Below are 15,760 nucleotides of genomic sequence, written 5' to 3' on the forward strand. Positions count from 1 at the left end.
AGATTGAGCTCAACAAAATGATTGTTTAAGAGACCCGGGCAGCACCATTATAGATGAAAGCAGTTCATCAATATCAAACTCCTCGCAGGAACTTGTTAAGGAACACGGTTTGGATGATGCACATGCTATTCGCACCTGTGGCCCCCTGTAAATGATAATATCCACATGTTAATTCAGCAAGGGAAAATTTGGAGCCCTGATAAGTTGTTTCCAGACAAAAGTGAACCTCTGACAGGACGCAGTGTGATGTGGCCCCCTCTTCATGCATAGTAATGGTTCTGGGCTCTCTAGACCTGATTCCCTTATCTGCCTTTCTAATTATCAAGCCATGAGAAAGGTCATTTTGCCACCAAATTATCTGCTGCGCATTTGATTACCCAGCCTCTTTGTGGATGTAGAATGAGAATATCCTTGGTTTTCACAAATACTGGCTAGGATGCTTAGAAGGGATGGCTCTTAATTTACACTTTTACTTCAAAGAATCTGCACTTGCTTTGGCCAAAAACAAGGCTTCTAAGATATATCTTTGTTTATTATGATCTCTCACAGGGTTTTTTAAGCTCACCTTTGTTTATCCACCTTTTATCAAACGCGGAAGTAAGTGATGTGACATATTTCCCTTCCTGTGGGAGACTTCCTGTTCAATAGCCAGCCGGTAGAAAACAGTGTAGTGGGAGCACACATAAAACATGATTTAAACAGTTAATATTTACTACACCTGCCATGTATGAACCAGTGTGAGGATGAAATTAAGAAGTGGCTTGATATATGAAAATATATTCAATCATTTTCGTTGTTGATCGGAGGTGACGGGTCTTCAATATAAAAGCAGAGAGACATACCAGTATCTTTACAATGGGAAAGTCAGTCGAGTGTTTGTACATGGAATTTACCAAGACTTTGTGTTTTTAACTTTTCAGGGACTGATTTAAAATGTCACAACTGTCCCTCTGGTTTGAGTTTTTTTTAAACAGCAATTTTTAATGGACTTGTTTATGGCGACACGTAGAGCTTCATGCGGTCCGACACAGTCAGCAGTATCTTTCTCATTCAACACATTGTAAGTTATTTGAACAAACTATAATAAACATATTAAACTACTACATGTATTGAGTATTGTTTTCGTTTTTTGAAAATACTATTACATCGCTTCTTACGCACTAGGTGGAGACATGAGCTCATGAAATTATTTGCTTTTTCATTTAAAACATAACAAAAGTACGCGCAAACACATTACGAACTGTTATAAACATTAAATAAGCAGATTATGTTGTATATATTCTGTACTGTAATTGCATTTTTCTAATAATATATAGTAGCAGAATAAATAAATCAGCATATTTTTATCAGCATAAAATTAGTTGTTTTTAAATAATTATTGTATTTATTGTTTACTGGCAGTTTCTATGAAAGGTTTTACTGGATGGATTTGTAAATACAGATTATGAGTGCATGTGAGCCACATACACATTTAGTTCTTGTGCATGTAAAATATATCAAATGTTTTGTAGAGATTTACTGTGTTTGTATTAGCTATTATGGCAACATCCTAACTGCACAAATTATGTCGGTCTTCCTGGATTTCATAATAAACATTAAACAGCCAGTCAAAACGGCACACTTGTGTCCTTTACAATAGACTACCATTAGCTTTAGTGGCTCACCGGAAGTAGTAAACAAAAAAGCTCAAAGATGGCGGCGCCCACATTTACAGGTGTATATCACGAAATGTACTATATATGATTGTTTAAAAAGCTTACTTTAAAAAAAAGTTTTTAAAAAATGATAATGTGCACTTATAATTAGCTCTCATCTGATTTGTTCCTTGCACAGAGGCTTTTATAATGAAATCATAATGAAATATGCATGGCCAAAATCAGATAGATATTAAGGTCTTCCATAACCGAATAACCAAATACTTTCTTCTTAGAGCTTAATGAGAAGGGTTGGCAACAGTAGCAGCGAGGAAACATTCATATTTCCAAAACACATCATTGCCAAAATACAAGAACAGTAAACAGATGATGTGTGCTTTGTGTCCACGTTAGATGTTTGATAACTCTGGTGATATTTTATTTATATCTACTTTTTGTAATTTTTTTCATAAATTAGTTAAATTTGCATGAACAAGCTGAACAAGCTATTAGCTCCACAAATTGCACTGCCGTTTTTTATATCTTAAACACGCAAAGATCAGTTCACCAACAACCATGAGCTTCTAAATGGAGGGGCCTGCTGTTAAACATACCAATTTCTTCTCACATTTATTGTTAGTATGAAATTCTAGATCACAAGTATTTCAAACTTGAGGTGCCCTCCTTACACACTTAGGGCACAGAGACTGAGACTGTCAATTTACAATTCAAATCAACCAAATTGTGTATATGTTTGGCAAGAGCTATCCGTACCTAAAGGGCAAGATTAGAGCTATCTGCACAGTGCAGACTAATCATGAATAATTTGATGCCAAAAGTGACTTTTGCATTGTTTTTAGCACCCTGTCATATTTCTCCTTGTGTTAGACATGCAAATTTTACTCTGTATTAGCTTAATTAGCTCCTCGGTCAGAATTTTTAGCTGATCGCACACTACTGGAGTTCGTAAGAAAAACACACAACCCAAAGGGCCTTATCAGATAAAACATGCTAATATCACAGCAGATTCTAAACATCTATTTAGCATCTACAAACTATTATTGTGGTTTTAGGGAGAAAAGTGGCTGTTCATTGTTATTGCCTTATCACTCTGAGTCAGTGCTATTATCAAGCAGTTTAATCATCATGGGAAACTTTAAGTCTGTTAAAAGTGATCAGATTCATAAAACTGTAAAATCAATCTCATGTCTGGAGGATTACTTTAAAGATGCATTGTGTAACTTTTAGAAGGATCTCTTGACAGAAATGCAATATACATAATTCTATTTTCAGTGGTGTATAAAGACATTACATAATCAACTGTGTTGCTGTTACAGACTGATCTCACGGAAAGTTGTGTTATAGGCACGCAAAATTTGATAAATCTATTTGTGTCCATGGTACAAAAATCAGCTTTTTTTCATGCTTTGAGAACAAATGTCTTTTTCGTGAGACTCGAATTTCTATAAATAGTTTTTTGTGTGTGTTGCACGTCTTCCTTTTTCGTTTCGTTTCATTTCATGTATTGTTTTCTCATTGTTTTTTTTGCTTTTTTCTTACCATTGTCACTTGGAGTTGGACGAAACCGGATGGAAACAACAAGTCCGAATGATCAGACCAACAAAACTTAGCGAACATTGTTCTTGCTCCGGCTTTAACTTCTGTATATTCGGCAGTTTTGCAACAACGGACCGAATAGCTTTTCTCACGTATTTCTCCGCTGCCATTACTGAACTACAACTCAAACTGACGCACAACCTCTCCGTCATCGTTCTTAGCCACCCCCCTCTGTTCGCTGATTGTACCTGCAGATTTTTGCAGGAGAAAACGAAACTCTACACAGCAGTCCCAGACGTTGTACTGAAGCGAAATGAAAATTAAGCCGAAGCACGTAGGGGGGTGGAGCCAGGCTAGGAAACAATACATAAAATGACACTAAAAAGAAAGTCCTGCCACACGGACATGAGAACTATGTATAGAAATTTAGGCGAGTGTCACGAAAAAGACATTCTTGCTCAAGGAACGTAAAAAAGCTACATTTTGTGCCATAGACACGAATACATGTATCAAATTTTGTGTGACTATAACACGACTTTCCATGAGATAATGTTGTGTTTTTATTATCTTGATGAGACGTTTTTATCTACATACACAGTCGCCATTACACGTGGCCATCTACAGTAGCCCTAAAGGGACAAACTGTTCAATAGAGCACGTATTGTCACAACTTTGTCTCAAATGACGATGTGTTTGTCCTGTGGCGACTATTGTAGCTTCACTATTTGTTTTGAAAGTGAGCCATTGGTTGCAATTCTCATTGCTAGATGGCGCTAAAATTTTACACACTGGTCCTTTAAAGATCACAGTACCCAGTTTGTCAACAAAAATAATTTCATGTTGATAATTACTGAGCGAAGAACTAGGTTTTAAAAACCAGTATTGTAGAGTAATTAAAAATTTCTATTCATATTACTTGGACAATGACTTCAGTTGTGGACCAAAATGTTTAAATCCAACATGTGTATACCTGCATAGAGAACCAGTTTCTCTATTACATGCTTATAAGATTTCATTTAAATTTCTACCATCCCTATAGCGACAACAGCCCAAAACTCTTGTATTGATGGAAAGCCCAAAAGTATAACACTATAGATTTATTACATATACTATAAATAGCTATGCTAACAAATTGAAACACATCAGCAGGTGTTATCGAACTAGAGCAAAACTGCTTTTTTTGGAGGTCCTCAAAGGTCAATACTGTGCACCCAGAGAACTTAAAAAAGCAGTAAAATGGAAAAATGATTTTGGACGACAAATAGCAGACACTCAGTTTTACTAGAAAATCTATTTTACAGTGTTTTCTACCTTTAGGCTTGTCTAAATTGAGATGGCACTTCATACCACTCTTCAACTTAGTCTTGTTTTTCATGTGGTTTGAATGAGAGGTGGCTGTATATTGCATTTGCATTCATTAGTTTCATCCCTTGTCTCTGCATTGCCATTAAGTTAATATGAGAGTGTGTGTGTGAATGTCCTATTTAGGTGAAAATGGATTTTGGCTCCATTAGCTGATTAGCCGAAAAATGACATTATCTCTCACAATGTGAACTTAATGCCAGTAATTTAAAGATGGATTAGCCTTTACTGAGCTCAGCTCCACTGTCAAGTCAGTTTCATCATAAGCTTGTGGTCTAACTAATATTACTAATATTATTTGTATAATGAATATTGTTAAGACAAAACAGAACAACTAGTGCACTAAAGATGTGAAAAACTATGAAAACTGAACTTGAACAGTTGAACTTATCTTAAATGTTTATGTATGACACAAAGGCAACATGTATCCATATAGTCATGCTGTAAGCTTCATGACTATAGGCCATCAAGACATGATTCAAGTCTATAATATTTAAGCATTATTTGAAGTGTGTGTAGGAACGTCATCAGTGTTTGTGTATGTAAATGATGTGTTTTCTATGTAACCCCTTTCCCAGGTGCGTGAGAAAACTAATCACACAGAGGTGTTGTGATTTCATTACGCGCAGTATAATATGCCGGCTGGGAACCTTCTAGATAATCAATGAAAACTTGATGAGAAAGATGCGTTTACCCCCTTGTGGCTATTGTCATGAAGAGAGGACCCTTCAGAGAAATGAAAGATAGAAAAACAGGTATGCAAGGTGTCGACATAATAGAGAATGTCAGATTTACATTTCATATTGGTGAAGTTGTGGTGAAATGCAAATCTCACATTATTTCCCCCCAAACATTATAGATGTAAGGAATAATTGACAACAGGCCGTTGAATAATTCAAACATAATGCACACTAAGATGGTTATGCGACACGACGCATAGTGGAGTGCCGTTACACTGCGGGTGTGCGTTATTTTCAAATCAATTATTCGGTTTATACCACGGTTACAACAGACATTGCTGAGGCATTGCTCTGGTGCTTATTTTAAAGGGCACTTATTATGGCCTTTTTACAAGATGTAATATAAGTCTCAGGTGTGTCCAAAATGTGTCTGTGAAGTTTCAACTCAAAATACCACACAGTTCATTTATTATATCATGCCTAATATCCCCCTGTTTGGGTGGGAGTAAAAAATGCGCTGTTTTAATGTCTGTACATTTAAATGCAAATGAGCTACTGCTCCTCACTTCCTTACAAACAGACAGTGAGCATTTAGATCACTTTAGATCTGAGACAATAGTATCTAGTGGACAGAGTACAACTTGCTGAGGGTGGAAACTATGGTAATGCTGGACTGTAAGTGGGCGGGGCTTTATCAATGTGACCTCTAATGAGACTGCTTCGGTTTAATGAGGATTACAAAACAAGGAGGAGTGTATTTTTTCATCATAGGGTGGTTGTGTTCACAAACTGCCAACATACATTATGTACAAACACCTTATAAAAGTGGATTTTGCATAATAGGTGCCCTTTAAGACATTTGACAGGTTAGGTGTGCATTTATCGAAAAATAATGCATACCTATGGAACATTTCTCAACCAATCACAATAAAGCATTCAACATCTCCGTAGAATAACTACAAATGTAGATCGAAACAACAAATATATGCATTCTAATAAATGCTGGGTTATTATTAACCTAGCTTTGGGTCAAAAATTTAACCTTTGCTGGGTTGTTTCAACTCTAATATTTTTATGGGTTGATTTAAACATTGATTTATGGTTATTTTTCCCGTTTTTTGACCCCCTGCAGGGTTGAAAATAACCCAGAGTGTAATAAACAGCCTTCTGAGAAAACAGTATTTACGTTTTTAAGCAATACTATATAGTATTCATATACTATAATATACAATATTTAATATACCTAGTCTATTACCTTTTATTTTTCACACTTTTTTTATTTGCAGTATATTTTAAGGATCAGTACTCAAAAAAAAAAGGTTGGCTTATTTACAACCCAGCGTTGGGTCAAAAATGACAAACCCAACCCAATTTAGCCTACGCTGGGTTGTTTTAACCCATTGTTCGGTGAAATCTAATCATTTTATTGGTTCATTTAACCGAACGGCTGGGCTTGTCCTTTCTGACCCAATGCTGGTATATGGAATTCAGACCTAAAACTCATTGTCAATGAGCCAATGAACTGAAAACATTAATACTAATGTTTGTGGAAGGGAAAACATTTCTTAGAGACAATTACATTAAATATTTGAGGTTGTTGTTAATATGAATCTATTGTAATGGGCTGTAATTTGAAGCAATAGAATCAAAGATCTGAATAACGGCATTCTTAATTTCCTGTTTGGTTCTGATGGCTGTTATCAGTCACTCCTCACACCAACATTTTTCATAGATTCCTTTGTCTACAGCTGCAAAATGAAAAGAACTGAAAAAAAGCATTTTCCTTATCTAAAAAATATTAGATTCATTTTCAGGCTAATGGCAACACGACAAAACGTAATTTTTAAGATATAAATTCTCATAATTCATTGCGATAAAGCATACAATGTTCTGTCATATATTTATCTATGCTACCAAAAAGTGTCCACTAACCTCATTTAACCCACAGGGTTCCCACGAGTCCTTGAAATCCTTGAAAGTTTGTGAATCTGGGGGGAAATAATTCAAGGCCCTGGGAAGTTTTTGAAAATATACATACATAGATACAGGTCATTGAAAGTGCTTGAATCTATTTTATGCAAGAAATGTGAGACCCTGTGTAGTCGTGTAGGATAATATCATAAAATTTCTAGACTTTTTAAGCACACGTGCTAAACTGTTCGCTTTAAATGCTTATATCTTCTGTATGCGAATGTTGATTCATACCAAAATGCTTTTTTGCATAGTTGTGTTTGACACATGAAAACATCTCGGGTTATGTATGTAACTGTTGTTCTCTGAGAAGGGAACGAGACGCTGCGTCTTCCATTGCCATTCTTCCTGCATCCCTGTAACCCCGTGTTTCGCAATATTTCAGATATGTCCCCCATGTCTTTGTCGTTAAGCCTCACCATTGGTTGAATTTGATATACACATCAGACGCACTTACCCCTGGAAGCGTCCCCAAAGTGTCACCGCAGTGACGCAGCGCGAGTTCCCTCGAAAGGGAATTGTAACAATGTATCTTAAAAGGTAACACAACCTTGCTCTTACTTGAAATGTGTCTCCACATTTAGTCCTTGAATTTGAGGGTATTGGACCTGAAAAGTCCTTGAAAGGTCCTTGATTTTGAAGTTAACTAAGGTGTGGGAACCCTGCTTGGGGTCACAAAACCTGCAGTTATTCTTTTTTTATTGCCCTTGACTGTGTAATTTGGTTGATATGAGGAGTGACCTGAAGTAAGGACAAAATATATTACCACCTATACAGAGAAAAAAAAATAGGCTTTAAAACACTACTTGTACTGGAAATTGTCCACTGGTCTTTTCATTGACATAAGGGAGTTGTGACTTGAAGACAGAAGAGTCTCTAGAGTAAGGAACATTAATTGACTTTACTAAGTCAACATATAATGTAGAAATCACCATAGAAATACTATTCCTGCCACCATTTATACTTTCTTTTTCAAATGGCGGCGAAGGCGTTAATTCCTTTCAATCTTCACAGTCAATTTATTCTGAAACGTCCCTGCCGATATGCTCGGTCCTCTAAATTAGAGGCGGTGAATTATACGGTAAAGAAAGAATGGTAGAAAGAAAAACTTAATCATACACCACTGCTGTATGTGGAGAGTCTAATATTATGAAATGCGTCCCTATACCCCCAGGATATAAGTGGTCAAAGAAGGGAAGGAAGCTAATGGAATAAACCAATAAATACCAAAGAGCTTAAATAATAACTTCTTTTAGTTCCGCTTTGGGTATTTTTTCTTTAGAAAAGGCCATTTTGCCTGCATCTTCTTTTACTAAATGAAGGGTGAAATTCATGAATAACTCAACTTTAAAAAGTACAAAACTCCCCAATTTCTAGCAGGTTTATCTTTTCTCCCCAGCCACATGCCTTAAGGCGTGCAGATACTGTTCAATAGCTTTAGTCCTGCATTCCAAGTTCTCATAATACTCATCAATTTTCTGTTTGAATACGTGTCTACCCAATAGTGCCGCACTGAATAGAAAACATTAATTACATTGTTTATCAACACAATTAGAGCACAAAAGTTTTAGCATTAATTCTGGTGTGTGGGCAACTGAAAGATGGAGCTGGCATGAGAGGAGAACGAAACCGAACCATTATAATGAACGAATTAACCTCCTCACCCACCAGCAACAGACAAAAGCCTTGAATCTATGCCATCCATCAAAATTACATGCAAATTAGGCATCATGAGACCATATGGGACTCTTAAGTCAAAAGGTTGGCATTGGTGTCGCCATCATCAAACTCTATATCGTAGTGCCCTTTTACAGACACACACTGAAGCTATTTAAATGTCTATTCTTTGGGGTTGAGGAGTACTGTTCACCAAATTAGATGTATTACCATTTCCAAGTGCTCAGGGCAGTGAGAAAGGTGCAGTGATAAACCCTGTAGGCAAACAAGGTCTGCAAGCTGCTGTCATATATCTCAGCCCAGCTCTGCTGATGCTAAATGTCTTTAAAAAATATTTTAGTATGAGAATTCAAGAAGGCGTAAGGGGGGGAATTATGATGTAGCAACAGAGACCCCTAATGGAGAAAAGAAAACTTTCATTCTCAAGTGAGCCGGAAACAAGAACTTGCCAGAATGTTCATTCAATGGCAGTCATGAGTTTGATTATTAATTAACGGTTTGTGTGCCTTACTTTATTGATGAAAATCGTATTAATAAACATCATCTAAAATAGCAACAATTACTGCAGTATTTATGAAAGAACACACAAAATGCACCAGCTTATGTGTTAGATTTAGCTTACATGATTAATGGGTCTCATCCTTTTACTTTCTAATTTGCTCCACAGTGTAAAGAAACTAGCTATAGACCGTTTCATCGGACGCACGTGTGGTGATGTTATTACACGTCTGGTCCGAACTTCCGGTTTCTGTTCGTTTAATGGTCTGACTAGTTGATGAAACTGAACTCTTAAACAAATACCCCGTCGAAAATAACAAATGTTCTGGTTTCCTAGGTAATCTATGTGTTGTTTATTTTGCTTGTTATCCAAATAAACTACTTTAAAGGACTTTGTTGTTATTTATTCTTAGCGGAGTTTACCGGAAGTCATACGTGTTGACCACGAAAGCCGCTTGTTTATGTTGTTACCGCTGAAACCGCCTACAGACGACCGTCGTGGTCCGCACGTAACTTACGGTAAACTCTGCAAAGAATAAATAACAACAAAGTTCTTTAATCGTAGTTTATTTATACAACAAGCAAAAAACAACACATAGATTACCTAGGAAACCAAAACATTTGTTATTTTCGACGAAGCATTTGTTCAAGAGATCAGTTTAGCAACTAGTCAGACCATTGAAGGTATTGCGGAGGATTTTCTTTTTCCGGGTGGATCATCAAGAATATTGGTCCTCCTAGTTGTCAATCAGGAGTGTTGCGCAATTGCATTTTTTTAAAAAGTGGAGAAGGCGGTTCTTTTCTAAAATCCTCCGCTATACCTTTAAATAAAACGAAGCCGGAAAGTAAATTTTGGATCTAGACGTATATCGCGTCAGCGCACGTGTGTCCGATGAAACAGTCTATAGTCTTCCTTATAGACCTGTAAAGAGTTAAGGTTTTTATATTGTATAAGTTAAATTTTAAGTCATTTTAATTTATTACTTAATATCAACAGCATCTGTCATGATATGATACAAAAATAATACATATTATACAGCAGTAATTTCCAATAGTATGGGGCGATTTTCCAGACAGGGTTTAGGTTAAGCCTTACTTATATTAGGTCATTTAACAAGTTTTAACAAACATACCTGACAAAACAATCTACAGGTGTGCATCTTAAGACAAAACAATGTCGCTGAAATATGTTATTGTGTTTATGGTGTGCAATATAACGTGTTAATGTTTCACGTGTAAAAAATTGCGGTATTTTTCCACACAATTTACTCCATCTCTATAGTCTACAATCTTTATAGCGCTGTTTCACGGTCCTAAAAAACGGGCTGATGTCTTCTTTGTTCTAAGACCCTCCTTCAGAAATATGGATCGAGTTCTGATTGTGTAGCTTGTTTAGTGTGTTGTGATTCGATAGCAGCTTAGCTTCCCGTTAGCTTACCTGGTGACTGACGTATTCCTGTGGGCGGAGTTTAGTGAAAAACTGTTCTACTGACGTAGGAAGTAGAGGACTGTAGTCCAAACCGGCGTTTGCTATAGGCTTTGAAAGGCGAATTCTGTTAAAGAAAATATATCGCTGCAGTGAACTTTGAGCTTAATCATTTTAGAGGTCTTATTTGTGCTATTATAGCAACATTACACACTAACTAGGGTTTAAAAAATAGGATCAGAAAGAACGTCACCTTTAAATAAAGCTCAAACATGTCCGGGAAACCGCCTCTATATCTGCTTTGAAATTACACTGTTCAGTCACAGTGTGGAAAAAATACAGCAACCCAGTTATGTTGCCTCCAATGTTTTGGAAGCATTCAGCATGAAAATGCCTCAACCACAATATTTGAATTTCTTCCATCAAAGTGCAAATATTCAAGGTAGCAGGTGAAGTGAGTGAAACAGTTTGTGTTTGCTATGCTTGTTTCACGTGGTAATCACAGCTCCAGGCTGACAATAAGAGCTTTGAAACATGCTTGGCTGTCTTCCCTGCCTAGTCAACAGATGGATCTTGAAAAATAAATTCAGAGTATCTTGAGATCATGACCAAATCTCTGTCTTGGACAACGGTATTGCGACTGTACCGTTTTAGCATTTTATGACATTTTCATGGTGCTTTTTGTCACCGCTATAATTTTATTCTCTTACAGTCTTGAAAAATTATACTGCTTTAGAACGACATGAAAGCAAGTAGAGGATTAGAATATTGTCAACAACAGATGATGCAAACTTACATTAAGTCAACAAAAAAAATGTGAATTAAAATGTACATTTGGAATGCATCGAACACACGATGTTAATGAGAGGATCGTGAGTTTATGTCAGATCAAATAAAAAAAACTGCTGCCATTAAAGCCTGAAATACACTGCAGGATGTTTGCACTTCTGTAAGATCATTACCTTATCACACTATGCGACATGGATCGTTTAAACTCGGGTACGACTTACGACAGGCGCGTAGACTGTACGATGATGATGACAGAAACTTCGGCGGCTGCGTCATACGTTGGCGCAACGTCACCAGCATGCGCTCGTTGTAAACAAATACCAGCGCGCAGGTAGTAGCAGCAAACACACTGTGCGGTGATCATGCTGAATTTCTGACACTGTCAGAAAACTATCGTAGGCTATCTTTGGACGCAAGACCGGGAAAACGGCCGTCTTTGAACTTCTCTCACTGTACGACATAGGACCACCGATAAAGAGGCACGATCACAAAAATCGTTCGTCTGGGACAGCCAATAATCATGCAGTCTATAGGGCAGTCAACCATAAGCTATGAAATTCATGTCAAATTTAAACAAATTATTTTATTACACACTCTTAAATAAAAAAAAGTTAATCTTGATTGTTGAAAAGTATCAAGGGGTTATAAAATATACAATAAACTCAAATGTTTTACATATCAAGTTGATTTTATTATCAAGGTTTTATAAATATAAATATAATATGCTTTAACAGTATAAGCATAAGATATTTAAGAAAACAGTTATGGAGATTTTTTGCTGCTGACAAATTTCATGCTCTTGTTCCATTACAATGTGTGGTCCAATACTCTCCACAAGCTCCACAGCTTTTCTTTGCCATATTATTGACACACATGCAAATGCTACATGCTACACATTAGCCATTTACTAGTGCAAAAAACAAGCAGAAATTATTTTGAAAATAAATAGTATTCATTTAATAAACAACATAATTACTATACCCATCTTTGGTAGATTTTTTTTTGCGAAAATCATTCTGGCTTTATTGTGAAACATACCCTGACATTTAAAAATGGTGTCCATTACACTGAATCTCAGTCTTTCTGTCTGTAAAGGTTATGAGGTCCATGCTGGCCTTTATGCTCCTGGAGTCACTGACGGCTCTGTATGCATCTGCGCAGACTCTCAAGCGACTGCAAGAAGGAACGCCGTGCTTTGTCCTCATCCACTGGATGTGGTACGTCCTCATCCACCTCCTCTATGATTTTACTACAGGTGAACTGGGTCCTCTTTCGAGAAACGGACCGGGCCCTCTCGCAGGCTTGGGCCCTGGATACCCGCTGGGGAAATTCCTCCATAGCCAAAGCCATCTGATGAGTGGGCAAAGCATTTGAGTGGCTCTTCCTCGTCAAATATGTGGTCATTCCCGAGAGATTGTAGGCTTGATGAGGGAAGAAAGATTATTCAAACTCTTATCGCGAAACTGTGGACGATACACCTCCGTGTCCAACTGAAGTTCTTCCAAGTGAATAAGTCCTCCAAAAGCACACTTTGAAAGCCAAGAACTGCTAGTAACAGAAGCAGATGAAAAGATATTCCTCAGTCTGTTTGTTGTTCAGTATCTGTCTTGAGTGTTTGCAACCCACTGCTACTGTGCAGCTTTATATAAGTCTCCTCTTCCCACTCAGTGCCTGATTTTCTCCAGGCCCATCCCCTCTCGCAGAACTGTCACACTTCCGACTTCCATTCGTATCCTCCGGAATCACCCCGTTGCTGCCAGGAACAAGCAGTACGCATGCGGCGCTCAACAGGGAGGGAGCAGAAGGACAGCTCTCAGGATTTGGCACTCAACAAAGAGAGATCATGCACATCTATCAGAAGAGATGGATGTGATACAAAGCAGATGGCCTTTTAAACACTGCTACAAAGCAACAAAGATGGGTAAAATTCATTTGTACCAATGTTCAAAGAATATGTTTTTGTATGACATGAATACACAGTGAATACAGTTAGTGAAAGGGCATGTGCGTGGGTTGGATACAGATGGTTCATGGCTGCAGGAGAGAAATAGAGAGGCAAGAGAGAGAAAAGCCTGGAGTGGAGGAATTAAAGATTAAAGAATCACTGTAAATGTAATTATATATCTGGTCAATTATATATTTTCCAGTTTATTTTGTTGCTGAAATACAAAACTGTCACATTCACAAAAGAAAACTGCATTCCTTAGAATAAGCACAAATGATGATTACCAAATATTGTCCACCAGACATCACCGTGGCACATCACTTAGAAATTGGAGATACTCATAACAGTAATTAAGTTTACCTGTAAATTTAGTTTAACAATTTATAGTAAATGAATTTTGATTGCTGTCCTTAAAGGAAAACTCCACTGTTTTTCAATATTTTACTATGTTCTTACCTCAACTTAGATTAATTAATACATACTTATATTTATTCAATGCGTGCCCTTAATCTTTGTACAGCGCGCCATGAACGTGCAAGCATCCAGACCAGCCCAATCATTCCTTAGGATCCAAACAGGGATGAACCCAGAAGCCACCAAATACTTCCATGTTTTCCCTATCTAAAGACTGTTAGTTACACGAGTAAGTAGGGTGGCACAAAATAAAACGTGGCGATTTTTAAGCGGATAAAAATAGAGAACTATACTGTATGGTGGAAGAGCACTTAGTTTGCAGGACTTTGACCTGCGGGCGCAGTAATATTGATGGAAGTTTGAACGAGACTGGGAGTAGTCAGGAGTGATGTTACTGCGCGCCGAGGTCGAAGTGCTGCAAACTAACGCCCCATTCAGACAGCCAATGACAAGCAGTAGTAGAGCGACGCGATGTCATTCATTTCAATGGAAACCTTTCGAAAAGTGACCGTTGGCGACCGTATGGGCGTGTCCAGCGACGCAAGAAAGTTAAGAAAAGTTTAACTTTATGCAAATGTCGAGCGACTTTCGGGAGCGACTACCAATGAGAACAAAGCAGTGGAGTTCACGTCACCCTTCTCTCGTCAGTTACAGGCGTGGAATGGTACTCGTTTGTTTATGACAAGCAGATTTAGAAACGCCTCATTGAAAGAGACAAACGACACACAGCGATAACGTCGCTGGCTGTTTGAACAAGGGGTAAGGGTGCATCTCATTTCTATGTCTTACCCCTTACCCCTAGGTTTTGCACGTTCATGTGAGGCGAAATGGCGTCTCAATTCTCCGTTTGATCGTGGGCTAGGGCCAAGGCGTAGGGATACACAGCCCTTGAAACGAAGTGTGATAAGGACCACACTTGAAAGGGAAGGGGAAACGTAGGAATTTCTCAGGAGATCAGGCATCAAGATGTTTTATGGCTGAACATTGAACTGTCAAGGAGTCGCACAAATGAAAGTAACGTTATTTTCGGCAGTTTAATTGAGATGATATTATGACACACATGTTTAATGATACTTTTAATAAAATGTTCAAGCGGTTTTAATTGTAATGTTTTTGTTTTGAATTGCTAGTTAAGGCACTAGCTAGCAGCTAAGTTATGCGCTTTTTGTTGAGCTCAGCTCAGGCAATCGATACCACACGTGAGACGACGGGATCTTCTTTGTTTATGTCAACGCTTGTCAGTTTCTCAGTGTCTCATTTTTTAGACAAATGATCTGTCTTACCCCTTCCCCTTCACTCGGTTTTGAGGGGAAAGGGGTAAGACATAGAAATGAGATTGGCCCCAAGTGCTCTTCCACCATACAATATAGTTCTCATTTTTATCAGCCTAAAAAAATGCCACGCTTTATTTTGTGCCACCATACTTGCGTAACTACTCATGTAACAGTCTTTAAATATGGAAAACATGGAAGTGTTTGGTGGCTTCTAAATTCATCCCTGTTTGGATCCTAATGAATGGGGCTAGGCTAAATACTAACACATTCACGACGCGCTGTACAAAGATCAAGTGCACGCATTGAAAAAAGATGGGTATGTATTAATTTGTTTAAAGATGGGATGGCAGTAGAAATGTTGCTTATATACACACGTAATGATGATTGACAGAACTGAATGTTTAGGCTCCTCTCAAACTTTATTTATTAAAACACAATCTCTATTTTAGGTTAGAAAGCTATCCAAGAAAAAATAATGGGGTAAGCTGTGCCAATTTAATTTGCGCTGTACTTTTAGCAAGGAGAACTCCTAA

The sequence above is a fragment of the Misgurnus anguillicaudatus genome, chromosome 21, assembly GCF_027580225.2.
Source record: "Misgurnus anguillicaudatus chromosome 21, ASM2758022v2, whole genome shotgun sequence".
Taxonomy (NCBI): domain Eukaryota; kingdom Metazoa; phylum Chordata; class Actinopteri; order Cypriniformes; family Cobitidae; genus Misgurnus; species Misgurnus anguillicaudatus.